Raw genomic sequence first — 15,745 nt, 5'->3', positions numbered from 1 at the left:
ATAATTTGAGGTGTACTGTTAAGCAAATAAATCATAAAATGGTTTTAAAGCAATGAGAAAGGTCTGTAAAGGAGCGCGAAAAAGCTACATTGGTTTTAAGACCATTAAGTAGGCTTAACTTTGTCCTCACTATGTGAAAGAATGTTGTGGCGTTTCGTGTTCACGAAATATTCCATGAAACAAAAAAATATATAAAGTAGTTTAAAAAATGCACTAATTATCGCCGAAAACGTTCAGTTTCTAATAGCATATAAACACTATAATTACAAAAGACACAGCTTCTGCTAAGTGAAATTTTATAGACAAAAAAAATAATGTTCATGTTAGAAATACGTTGTAACTTATGAAATACATTGTAGTTCCGGACGTAGCACGTGCATGTCCCTCGTTAGAGACGTGTGTATAAAAGTGGGGACTTCTATAAAGGTACTTTATGTAGTTCAGTTATTTTGATTTATATATTTAAAGTCCTCCACTAGTACAGTGGTAAGTCTTCGGATTTACAACGCCTAAAATCAGGCGTTCGATTCCTCTCCGTGAACTCGGCAGATGGCCCAATGTGGCTTTGTTATAAGAAAACACTCATTTTACTGAATGATTTTAGAATAACTATGTATAAGGTTTTAAAAGATTTTTAAGAACTTTTTTGTGCGTAAATATCAATATGTTGACTTAATTATGAGAAGAAATACTAACTTCGATAGGTAAGATGATTCAACTAGAAACCATCTACAGAACCCACATAAGCAGAGGTTTTGTCATGGTGTTAGGAAAACACGCAATTAAAAAAGACAAAAACCCAATAAACAGGAAGACATCACGAGTTTGTTCCTGACGAAGAAAGGTCAACCTTTCGAAAGGATTAGAATTTGGTATTGTGTGTGTTTTTTTCTTATAGCAAAGCCCCATGGGGTTATCTGCTAAGCCCACTGAGGGGAATCGAACCCCTGATTTTAGCGTTGTAAATCCGTAGACTTACCGATGTACTGGCGGGGGCGGAATTTGGCATTACGGTGGGATTTTGTTACAGTTGACTTGAAAACATGCTTTTAAAAAATAAACTTTTCTAAAGCAATAAAAGATTGAAATTTCGTTCATTTGTTCTTGAGCGCAAAACTGCATAATAAGATATACCCACAGCAAGAAATGAATTATAAATTGTACCGATATTAGCCCTGAAAGTTAGAGCTGAGCCACCAGCGGGGAGAAGAAGGTAATAGTTGATTAATATAATTTTGAAAAATATTTTGTATTTCAGGGTTTGTTTGGGTGTTTTTATTTTGGTTTCTTTTTGAACGTTCGTTTTGCAAAAAACCGTTTCTAACTCGAAAATCATAAATAACACATTTTATAAATATGCCTCACTCAAACTGTATCGTTGAGAGTGAGGAATAAAACACAAAGTACATATTTTATTAATATTTGTCGTGAAATATTGTTTCAGAATATGGCTTATGTTTATTTTGTTTCCAAAAAGTAATAGTAAGCATGGAATTATGAATGTGACAAACGTGAATAGGCCTAAATCGTGAGTAGAATGTCCAAGTATACTCGAGGTAAAAAATGCTGGTTTAGTTCAGATTAAAGAGAACGCTCTTGTATAAATGATGTAAAATAATAAAACAAATCATTAGAGAAGGAAGGCGACGTATATAAATATAATAAGTATGTCTCTTGTCGAGTGCAAAGCTGCACAATGGGCGGCTATCTGTGCTGTACTCATCATGTGAGCCAGGTGGTTAAAGGACTCAACTCGTAATACGAGGGTCACGGGTTCGAATCCCCGTCCAACCGAACATGCTCGCCCACATTATAATATTAAATGAAACTTTTATATACAACAATAATAGATTTAAGATACCAAACTGCACAACAATAAGGAAAGACAGAATAAATAGAAATGATGAAAATAGAGGTATAACGATGCTATATAAAACAGATTTATCAGTCACAGAAATCAGTATGAGCAGTAACAAGGAACATGTTACTGTGGATATTCTGCTAAGAAATAGAACCAAAGTGACAATAGCAGGAATATTCTGTTCACCACATAAGCAACTAGACTTAACCTTACTCAATAACATTTTTCCCACAAACAAAACTCTATATAGTCATTGGAGACCTAAACAGCAAAAATGTTAATTTTGGCTGCAACTATACAAACAATAATGAAAGAACTTTCTTACAGTTTACAGATGATAATAATATAGCCATACTGGACGATACCAACACATACAGTTTATAGATGATAATAATATAGCCATACTGGATGATAACACCACATACAGTTTATAGATGATAATAATATAGCCATACTGGATGATAACACCACATACAGTTTATAGATGATAATAATATAGCCATACTGAAGGATAACACCACATACAGTTTATAGATGATAATAATATAGCCATACTGGATGATAACACCACATACAGTTTATAGATGATAATAATATAGCCATACTGGATGATAACACCACATACAGTTTATAGATGATAATAATACAGCCATACTGAATGATAACACCACGTACAGTTTATAGATGATAATAATATAGCCATACTGAATGATAACACCACATACAGTTTATAGATGATAATAATATAGTCATACTGGATGATAACACCACATACAGTTTATAGATGATAATAATATAGCCATACTGAATGATAACACCACATACAGTTTATAGATGATAATAATATAGTCATACTGGATGATAACACCACATACAGTTTATAGATGATAATAATATAGCCATACTGGATGATAACACCACATACAGTTTATAGATGATAATAATATAGCCATACTGGATGATAACACCACATACAGTTTATAGATGATAATAATATAGCCATACTGAATGATAACACCACATACAGTTTATAGATGATAATAATATAGCCATACTGGATGATAACACCACATACAGTTTATAGATGATAATAATATAGCCATACTGGATGATAACACCACATACAGTTTATAGATGATAATAATATAGCCATACTGGATGATAACACCACATACAGTTTATAGATGATAATAATATAGCCATACTGAATGATAACACCACATACAGTTTATAGATGATAATAATATAGCCATACTGGATGATAACACCACCTACAGTTTATAGATGATAATAATATAGCCATACTGGATGATAACACCACATACAGTTTATAGATGATAATAATATAGCCATACTGGATGATAACACCACATACAGTTTATAGATGATAATAATATAGCCATACTGGATGATAACAACACATACAGTTTATAGATTATAATAACATAGCCATACTGGATGATAACACCACATACAGTTTATAGATGATAATAACATAGCCATACTGAATGATAACACCACATACAGTTTATAGATGATAATAATATAGCCATACTGGATGATAACACCACATACAGTTTATAGATGATAATAACATAGCCATACTGGATGATAACACCACATACAGTTTATAGATTATAATAACATAGCCATACTGGATGATAACACCACATACAGTTTATAGATGATAATAATATAGCCATACTGAATGATAACACCACATACAGTTTATAGATGATAATAATATAGCCATACTGGATGATAACACCACATACAGTTTATAGATGATAATAATATAGTCATACTGCATGATAACACCACATACAGTTTATAGATTATTATAATATGGTCATATTGGTCGATAACACCACATACAGTTTATAGATTATAATAATATAGCCGTACTGTATGATAACACCACATACAGTTTATAAATTATAATAATATAGCCATACTGAATGATAACACCACATACAGTTTATAGATGATAATAATATAGCCATACTGGATGATAACACCACATACAGTTTATAGATGATAATAATATAGTCATACTGCATGATAACACCACATACAGTTTATATATGATAATAATATAGCCATACTGGATGATAACACCACATACAGTTTATAGATGATAATAATATAGTCATACTGGATGATAACACCACATACAGTTTATAGATGATAATAATATAGCCATACTGGATGATAACACCACATACAGTTTATAGATGATAATAATATAGCCATACTGGATGATAACACCACATACAGTTTATAGATGATAATAATATAGCCATACTGGATGATAACACCACATACAGTTTATAGATGATAATAATATAGTCATACTGCATGATAACACCACATACAGTTTATAGATTATTATAATATGGTCATATTGGTCGATAACACCACATACAGTTTATAGATTATAATAATATAGCCGTACTGTATGATAACACCACATACAGTTTATAGATGATAATAATATAGCCATACTGGATGATAACACCACATACAGTTTATAGATGATAATAATATAGTCATACTGCATGATAACACCACATACAGTTTATAGATTATTATAATATGGTCATATTGGTCGATAACACCACATACAGTTTATAGATTATAATAATATAGCCGTACTGTATGATAACACCACATACAGTTTATAAATTATAATAATATAGCCATACTGAATGATAACACCACATACAGTTTATAGATGATAATAATATAGCCATACTGGATGATAACACCACATACAGTTTATAGATGATAATAATATAGTCATACTGCATGATAACACCACATACAGTTTATATATGATAATAATATAGCCATACTGGATGATAACACCACATACAGTTTATAGATGATAATAATATAGTCATACTGGATGATAACACCACATACAGTTTATAGATGATAATAATATAGCCATACTGGATGATAACAACACCTACAGTTTATAGATGATAATAATATAGCCATACTGGATGATAACACCACATACAGTTTATAGATGATAATAATATAGTCATACTGAATGATAACACCACATACAGTTTATAGATGATAATAATATAGTCATACTGAATGATAACACCACATACAGTTTATAGATGATAATAATATAGCCATACTGGATGATAACACCACATACAGTTTATAGATGATAATAATATAGTCATACTGAATGATAACACCACGCACAGTTTATATATGATAATAATATAGCCATACTGGATGATAACACCACGTACAGTTTATAGATGATAATAATATAGCCATACTGGATGATAACACCACATACAGTTTATAGATGATAATAATATAGTCATACTGAATGATAACACCACGCACAGTTTATATATGATAATAATATAGCCATACTGGATGATAACACCACGTACAGTTTATAGATTATAATAATATAGTCATACTGGATGATAACACCACATACAGTTTATAGATGATAATAATATACCCATACTGGATGATAACACCACATACAGTTTATAGATGATAATAATATAGCCATACTGGATGATAACACCACATACAGTTTATATATGATAATAATATAGCCATACTGGTCGATAACACCACATACAGTTTATAGATGATAATAATATAGCCATACTGAATGATAACACCACATACAGTTTATAGATGATAATAATATAGCCATACTGAATGATAACACCACATACAGTTTATAGATGATAATAATATAGCCATACTGGATGATAACACCACATACAGTTTATAGATGATAATAATATAGCCATACTGGATGATAACACCACATACAGTTTATAGATGATAATAACATAGCCATACTGAATGATAACAACACATACAGTTTATAGATGATAATAATATAGTCATACTGCATGATAACACCACATACAGTTTATAGATGATAATAACATAGCCATACTGAATGATAACAACACATACAGTTTATAGATGATAATAATATAGTCATACTGGATGATAACACCACATACAGTTTATAGATGATAATAACATAGCCATACTGAATGATAACACCACATACAGTTTATAGATTATAATAATGTAGCCATACTGGACGATAACACCACATACAGTTTATAGATGATAATAATATAGCTACACTGGATGATAACACTACATACAGTTTATAGATGATAATAATATAGTCATACTGGACGATAACACCACGCACAGTTTATAGATGATAATAATATAGCCATACTGGACGATAACACCACATACAGTTTATAGATGATAATAATATAGCCATACTGGATGATAACACCACATACAGTTTATAGATGATAATAATATAGCCATACTGAATGATAACACCACATACAGTTTATAGATGATAATAATATAGCCATACTGGATGATAACACCACATACAGTTTATATATGATAATAATATAGTCATACTGAATGATAACACCACATACAGTTTATAGATGATAATAATATAGCCATACTGGATGATAACACCACATACAGTTTATAGATGATAATAATATAGTCATACTGCATGATAACACCACGTACAGTTTATAGATGATAATAATATAGCCATACTGCATGATAACACCACATACAGTTTATAGATGATAATAATATACCCATACTGAATGATAACACCACATACAGTTTATAGATGATAATAATACAGCCATACTGAATGATAACAACACATACAGTTTATAGATTATAATAATATAGCCATACTGAATGATAACACTGCCACACATACACTAACTACTAGATTTGTGTCTTAGCACATACGATATGAGCCAGTAACTAATAAAACTTCAGGTTGGAAAAGATGTTGATAGCGGCCACCTACCAATATGTTGCGTCTTCGATCTCGTCCCCCATAAAAATAGAACCTATAGAAAAGTTTGGTTTTAATAAAACAAATTGGCAAGACTATCAAAAGGAATTAGACAATCAATTACCTAATAACGTTATAGAAGGAGTAAAAAACCATATAGGATTACATAACTACTGTCAAACAATAATGGAGTGCCTTCTAAAAGCGGCAAATAAAACAACATCGAAACAAAACCATAAAACAACAAATAACACACGGAAACCAAATACTGAAATAATAACCCTTGTTAAAAAACGAAGACAATTCATGATAACAAGAGACAGAGAAACCAAAACACAAATAAGCAATATAAGAAATCACATTAGAGCACAAATAAAACTACTAGAACAAGGTAAATGTACAACTTTTGCTCGAAATTAAACGATAAAACTGACCCGAAAAAATTCTGATCACATTTTAGACGACTCACAAATGACAATTGAGCTGAAAAAAAAATATCCAACACATTTGAGTATAATAATACAATAGCTTACTTATATAAAGACAAAGCCGAAGCTATCAAAGACCAACTACAGAACACATTTAAAACACATACTGATCCAGATATGAACGCTTATTTTTATAACAAAGTCACAAATTATGTACTAAGTAACAAAGAACAATTTGAACCAATTTTCCTAACAAGTATATCTGGGACAAATACAAGACATATAACAAGCTACTACGAAACAAATACCTGTACGTGAACTTCGTGAAGCAATAACAAACACAAAAACAAACCTCCAGGTGAAGATGAGATACAAGTCACCCTCCTTAAAAAGAGCACTCTGAAATTGTTTGACCTCTTAAAAGCACTTTTCAAATTATCACTATCCTCTGGATACATACTAGTTTCTTGGAAGCATGCTAATATATTAATGTTCCATAAGGAAGGAAAGCCAGCAAATAAACCTAATAGCTTTCGACTAATCAGCCTGACCAGCTGTGCAGACAAAATTTTAGAACGCATGATTAGCAATATATTCTCCAATACTTGGAAATAACTAATAAATCGCGTGAAGAACGAAACGGATTCAAAAAATTTAGACAATCAACTGACCACTTATTCAGACTAACTGAAGAGATAATAGATAGCTTTAACAAAAACAATGCACTGTCGCCTGCTTTCTTGACGTTGAGAAAGCATTTGACACTGTATGGTACAATGGTCTACAGTTCCATATACATGAAATGGGACTACCACGTGGAATTATTCGCTGGTTATCTAACTTTTAGGTAAACAGAAAACGTAGAATAAATGCAGAGGAAACCTTTTCTGAGTACTTTACTCCAGAAGCTGGCGTCGTTCGAGAGGGGTGGTTAGCTCTATATTTTTTATCGTGTACGTAAATAGTATGCCACTGAAGGATCCTAATCATGGATTCTCCTCACAGTTCGCTGATGAGGTGGCAGTCTGGAAAAGTGCTCCAACACCAACAATAACAGCCCAAACATACAACCACAATTAAATATAATAAGTGAATACTGCCAAAAATACAGAATAAAAATAAATACAGCAAAAACACAGCTACTCGTATTTACCAAGATGATAAAACACAATAAACTACAGCCGGAAATATATGTGAATGGAACATTATTTCAGACTGCCACATTGGCAAAATTTCTCGGTCTAACCTATGGCTCAAAACTAACATGGATTAACCATTTGAATGAAATTAAAAGTCTGGCGAAGAACCAACTATGCTAGGAGTCTAACTGGTAAGAACAGTGGAGCATCAGCAGACAATATACTGAAAATTTACAAAACATACATGAGACCAGTAAATGATTATGCAGTTTCAGCTTGGATTACTGTAAGTAACAAAATAATCAAAACAAAGCTGCAAACAATAAAAACACATTCCTCACAACAGTATACAGAGTTCACATCATCTAATTTCACACACAAATATTCAAACATACCAACCATAGTAGATCGATTCCCTTCATAGTACAGTAACGTATTTTGATAAAAATTGGATGAAAAAATGAATTATTATGCGAACTAGACAGGTACTGCGTACATGATGAAGATAGTCCTAAACATCTCTTTCCGATTAACACATATTTCGAACACAAAAATAAATTTAAAAAAATAATAAGTATATATATATAAAAGAGAGGCCTAGCATGGCCAAGCGCGTAAGGCGTGCGACTCGTAATCCGAGGGTCGTGCCACACATGCTCGCCCTCCCAGCCGTGGGGGCGTTATAATGTGACGGTCAATCCCACTATTCGTTGGTAAAAAGAGTAGCCCAAGAGTTGGCGGTGGGTGGTGATGACTAGCTGCCTTCCCTCTAGTCTTACACTGCTAAATTAGGGACGGCTCGGTGCAGTGGGCTAACAATCTACTCACTTAAATATCTGTTGAAGAATCCGCAAGCGATTGCGGCCCTATGTTCCTTGATGGAATCTAATGGTGATAACTAACTATATAAAAGAGAGGGGAAAGAAAATAGAGGCCACCATCAAACTAGACTTCCTACTGATAGGACAAATAATATCTATAAATGTACGAAACTGGTGTATGGACATTGGCCTGAAAAGGGTCGGAGCAATCTCAGACCACTCTGACCCTACAGCAGTACCCATACAATGAAAGTGAAGGAAGAAGGAAGGGGTCAAAGCGCACCTAACCCTCCAGGATACATAAAATCACCCAATTTCCGAGAGAGAGAGAGAGCGATGAATGTCGATACCCGGTTTTTTAGCGTCACAAGTTTTCAGACTTACAATAAAAATAATATAATAAATGTGGGTGACACTATAGCAAATTTCATTGGATTATTTTTATTATCAAAGTTTGTTTAAACTGTATAGTGTATGTGTTACAACTAATAACCTATTCACAACACATTACAGATAAATGTTCGGTGAACATATCAAGTTACAAATAAGACTACTGTAGTCACATCACATTACAGATAAACCTACTCAGGTATTATCACTTTGTACATGTTTTATTTAGGTACCGCTACATATTTTTCTGCTTCCTTACTTTGTTACATAATTGTTTCGAAATAGTTTAATACCGATCTGTTCTTTATTTAATAAGCTGGTGCTGGCTCGCAATGAATTCCTTTAACAATTCTGATTCATCACAACTGAATGCGACTAGAATTTCGTGTATTTGTACACTTTCTGTGAATTCTTTTCAAACAACTACATATATATAAAGCAGGAAGTTTCACACCGCCCCTTCCAGTCATTGTTAGAAGCTCCGTGGTGATTAACTTTACATGAATTTGCCATGAAGCTGTTACTGCTTTTCATTTCCTTCATCAACACAGGTTTAGTGTTAGCTAATCCTAAGGAAGACCTCAGTGGCATTTGTAGTGTGATGACCAGTAGTAAGTAGGAAATTACATTTTTATATCATCTCGCGCTGTAGTGCTGGTTTGACTATTAGTGTCACACCTCTATGCGTGAGCTTAGTTTAAGTTCTAACGTTTGTTTGTACGTTCAATATCATATATATATACATATATGTGTGTGTGTGTGGTCATTCTATACCGATCATTTTAAGATGAAAAAAGGACAATGAACATGTTTTTATTCAAGCTCTCTTTAGAAACTGCTGTGCAGCTTTTCACATTTTCTACGTAGTCCTTGTCAACGTCGCTAGAGGGAAACGTTTTTTGTTTTGTTTTTTTAATTTCGCGCAAAGCTACTAGAGGGCTATCTGCGCTAGCCGTCCCTAATTTAGCAGTGTAAGACTAGAGGGAAGGCAGCTAGTCATCACCACCCACCGCCAACTCTTGGGCTAATCTTTTACCAAGGAATAGTGGGGTTGGCCGTCACATTATAACGCCCTCACGACCGAAAGGAAGAGCATGTTTAATGCGACGGGGATACGAACCCGCGACCCTTGGATTACCAGTCAAAAGCCTTAACCCACCTGGCCAGGCCGGGGCTCTAGCCTTTTTATGATCCCAACTTGCTGGTTTTTAAATTTTCATTTTCTGATTTATTTTCTATGTTCACAATTCGGTGCCACTAAACTACAGTTTGAACCACTGCTACTAAATTTCGTGATAAAACATTTTAATATAGCAATACATCTATAAACCGAACTCGGACATAAAATGTATATGAAAAAACATAAAAACTATTTAATAATTATATTCGAGAAATTAATAGAAATATTACCTCAGATAGCTTAGGTTTCAACTGCTTTAAAACAAACTGATCTGAGATTTTGATTCTAATATTTAGACTTAATGTCTTCCCTCACCAAGTTTCAATTGCTTTAAAAAAAAACATGTCTATCTACCCATAGGAACTGTATTCGTTTTTTATCAATAATAAATCAAGTTAATAACTACTACACTTATCCAACTCTATCGCATCCCTGTCGCGCCAAACATGCTCGCCCTTTAAGCCGTGGGGGCGTTATAATGTGACGGTCAATCGCACTATTCGTTGGTAAAAGAATAGCCCAAGAGTTGGCGGTGGGTGGTGACGACTAGCTGCCTTCCCTCTAGTCTTACACTGCTAAATTAGGGACGGCTAGCACAGATAGCCCTCGAGTAGCTTTGTGCGAATTTCAAAAACAAACAAACGAACAAACAAAATATCCATCACAAATTGCCACATGTCGTCTCCCTTTCTCATCAGTTTTAGTTCCTCTCAAGTTTGGATACGAAACTGTACAAGTTTTCGTTTTTAAATACGTAGCTGGCTTTCCACACATTTTATATAAGACATGAATTTTGTTTACATGGATATATTATTAATAAGTATTTCACTTACTAATTAGCTTGCAAGATCTACAATTCAAGGGTAAAAATTTTTAATATAAATCCGGTAATTTTCCCGGATATTCTAATTATTCATATTCACGGTATACACTAATAGGTTATATATAATAAACACAGTTGTTAGTCCAGCGAAGCCAAGTGAATGGAATGTGTTTTATAGATAAACACGCATGAGATCAATTCTATTCCTCCTATCCAAAAAAGCATTCTCCCACCAGATGTCGCCACTCTGATGATTGACTGTTCGGCAATCATCGGAGTTGTGTTGAATTTCCATTCTAATAAAAGTCCCCTTTGGGTCAGCGGTGAGTCTTCAGTTTTCCAACGCTAAATACAGGGGTTCGAATACCCTCGGCGAACAAAGCAGATAGCCCTAAATGGCTTTTCTATAAGAAAATAGACACATGTTCCTATCAGAAAAAAAAATATAAACAAGTGGAAGAGGCACGTTGCCTCTAGATCGTTTTTAGTACATACGACAGTTAATTTTTGTTGTGATTACTTTACACTGGTTTTATCTAAAGTAGTAAAATAGTGTAAGTTAATGTACTTATGAAGACATTCAGTGTTCTCAAAATATCCCAAAGCGTTCTTCTCTAAATGCTTTCTGCGTTCAGTACATTCATCGCTGTCTATATCATATTTTACCTGTAAAATTCAATACAATAAAAAATAGAAAATTTTGCGCAAAGTTCTGAAAAAAAAAACATTTTTCAATGTTACTAATTTTCTTAGAGCTTCTTTGGCTTTTCCCAGCAGTTGTAGATGTTAAATTACTTGAGAACTGAACACAAGCTAAGCCTTTTTTATCTCATTTGATTGAGACTTAACGTTGGTAAGTTGTCCATAATACGACTTCATTAAATATGGGGTAGAGTTTTAATATAAAAATATGAAGAACGTTTAAACTTGAATGCAGCGTGAAGCATTTTGGAGAAATAATATAAGTTGAAATGTTTCTTTCTTTTCTGTTTTGTAATGATTTGTTTTGAATTTCGCGCACTTTCGAGGGCTATCTGCGCTAGCCGTCCCTGGTTTAGCAGTATAAGACAAAAGGGAAGACAGCTAGTCATCACCACCCACCACCAACTCTTGGGCTACTCTTTTACCAACGAAGAGTGAAATTGACTGTCACATTAAATATGCAAAAACGGCTGGTTTGGGTTGGGAAAATTTTTATGTAGAGGAGCGAACAACGTTTCGACCTTCTTCGGTCATCGTCAGGTTCACAAAGAAAGAAAGAGGTAACTGACCGATAGCTGACCACATGTTTGAAAAGAGTTGTGTAACTAAGTGTAGGAATGTGTTGGCGGTAGGTGTTGATGACTAGCTGCCTTCCCTCTAGTCTTACAGTGCTAGCGCAGATGGTCTTCGTTTAGCTTTGCGCGAAATTCAAAAAACAAACAAGCTCTTTCGGTTGTTAACGAATCAAGTAAAGGTAAGCGGGACTTTTTTTATAAAATAAAATAAAAAACGATAATTGGCGGTGCTGCGAGATGGCCTTGAAATAGCATATGGCTATCACGTGGTGCCAGTATGCTTATTTCGAATTAAGCACAAAGCTACATCACGGGCTATCTGTGCTCTGCACACCAGGAGTATCGAAACCCAGTTTCTAACTTTTTTAAATCTGTAGACAAGCCGCTGCGCCAATGGGTGGACAATGTCAGTTTGAAATGCAGTTAAAAGTGCGGGTTTGGCGTCAAATTTCATTGAGTTATTCACGAATCAGTAGAATTGGCACAACTATCAAATGTTAACTTTTTTATTTTACTTTAAGTGACGGAAATAAAATTTATTATTTCAAATTCATTTTGCTGCGCCACCTAAGATTTTGTTTTTTTTAGAAATGTATTTCAATTGATATTTACGCGTCTGATCACCTTTTAAAGCTGTAGATTGTGTTGTTTCTAAATATTTTTGGGTCCATACCCAAACTTGTGATAGCTCTGTTTGTTTGTTTAATTGTGAGTTGAGCAAATCGATATCTCTAATATGAATGTTTACAACTTTTTGGTGGTCAAGGAGCTCGACTCGCAACACACAGGTCGCTGGTTTGAATCTTCGTCCCACCAAACATGCTCGCACCTTCAGCCGTGGGAGCGTTATAAAGTTACAGTAAATCCTACTATTCGTTGGTAAAGGAGTAGCTCAAGAGTTGGTGGCGGGTGATGATAACTAGCTACTTTTACTGCTGAATTAGGTACAGCTAGCGCAGATAGCCCTCGTATAGCGTTGCGCGAAATCAAACACCTTTTTGTAAAATTAAAAATTGTCCATCGTAATTTTATATTCCTACTACGAAACAAATACCTGTACGTGAACTTCATGAAGTGATAACAAACACAAAATCAAACCTCCAGGTGAAAATGAGATACAAGTCACCCTCCTTAAAAAGGGCACTCCGAAATTGTTTGACCTCTTAAAAGCACTTTTCAAATTATCACTATCCTCTGGATACATACTAGTTTCTTGGAAGCATGCTAATATATTAATGTTACATAAGGAAGGAAAGCCAGCAAATAAACCTAATAGCTTTCGACTAATCAGCCTGACTAGCTGTGCAGACAAAATTTTAGAACGCATGATTAGCAATATATTCTCCAATACTTGGAAATAACTAATAAATCGCATGAAGAACGAAATGGATTCAGAAAATTTAGACAATCAACTGACCACTTATTAAGACTAACTGAAGAGATAATAGATAGCTTTAACAAAAGCAATGCACTGTCGCCTGCTTTCTTGACGTTGAGAAAGCATTTGACACTGTATGGTACAATGGTCTACAGTTCCATATACATGAAATGGGACTACCACGTGGAATTATTCGCTGGTTATCTAACTTTTAGGTAAACAGAAAACGTAGAATAAATGCAGAGGAAACCTTTTCTGAGTACTTTACTCCAGAAGCTGGCGTCGTTCGAGAGGGGTGGTTAGCTCTATATTTTTTATCGTGTACGTAAATAGTATGCCACTGAAGGATCCTAATCATGGATTCTCCTCACAGTTCGCTGATGAGGTGGCAGTCTGGAAAAGTGCTCCAACACCAACAATAACAGCCCAAACATACAACCACAATTAAATATAATAAGTGAATACTGCCAAAAATACAGAATAAAAATAAATACAGCAAAAACACAGCTACTCGTATTTACCAAGATGATAAAACACAATAAACTACAGCCGGAAATATATGTGAATGGAACATTATTTCAGACTGCCACATTGGCAAAATTTCTCGGTCTAACCTATGGCTCAAAACTAACATGGATTAACCATTTGAATGAAATTAAAAGTCTGGCGAAGAACCAACTATGCTAGGAGTCTAACTGGTAAGAACAGTGGAGCATCAGCAGACAATATACTGAAAATTTACAAAACATACATGAGACCAGTAAATGATTATGCAGTTTCAGCTTGAATTACTGTAAGTAACAAAATAATCAAAACAAAGCTGCAAACAATACAAAACACATTACTCACAACAGTATATAGAGTTCACAGAACCACATCATCTAATTTCATACACAAATATTCAAACATACCAACCATAGTAGATCGATTCCCTTCATAGTACAGTAACGTATTTTGATAAAAATTGGATGAAAAATGAATTATTATGCGAACTAGACAGGTACTGCGTACATGATGAAGATAGTCCTAAACATCTCTTCCCGATTAACACATATTTCGAACACAAAAATAAAAAATAATAAGTATATATATAAAAGAGAGGCCTAGCATGGCCAAGCGCGTAAGGCATGCGACTCGTAATCCGAGGGTCGCGCCAAACATGCTCGCCCTCCCAGCCGTGGGGGCGTTATAATGTGACGGTCAATCCCACTATTCGTTGGTAAAAAGAGTAGCCCAAGAGTTGACGGTGGGTGGTGATGACTAGCTGCCTTCCCTCTAGTCTTACACTGCTAAATTAGGGACGGCTCGGTGCAGTGGGCTAACAATCTACTCACTTAAATACCTGTTGAAGAATCCGCAAGCGATTGCGGCCCAATGTTCCTTGATGGAATCTAATGGTGATAACTAACTAACTAACTATATAAAAGAGAGGGGAAAGAAAATAGAGGCCATCATCAAACTAGACTTCCTACTGATAGGACAAATAATATCTATAAATGTACGAAACTGGTGTATGGACATTGCCCTGAAAAGGGTCGGAGCAATCTCAGACCACTGTGACCCTACAGCAGTACCAATACAATGAAA

Source organism: Tachypleus tridentatus, chromosome 5, assembly GCF_004210375.1.
Source record: "Tachypleus tridentatus isolate NWPU-2018 chromosome 5, ASM421037v1, whole genome shotgun sequence".
Lineage (NCBI taxonomy): Eukaryota > Metazoa > Arthropoda > Merostomata > Xiphosura > Limulidae > Tachypleus > Tachypleus tridentatus.
Note: the sequence above shows the minus strand (reverse complement) of the source record.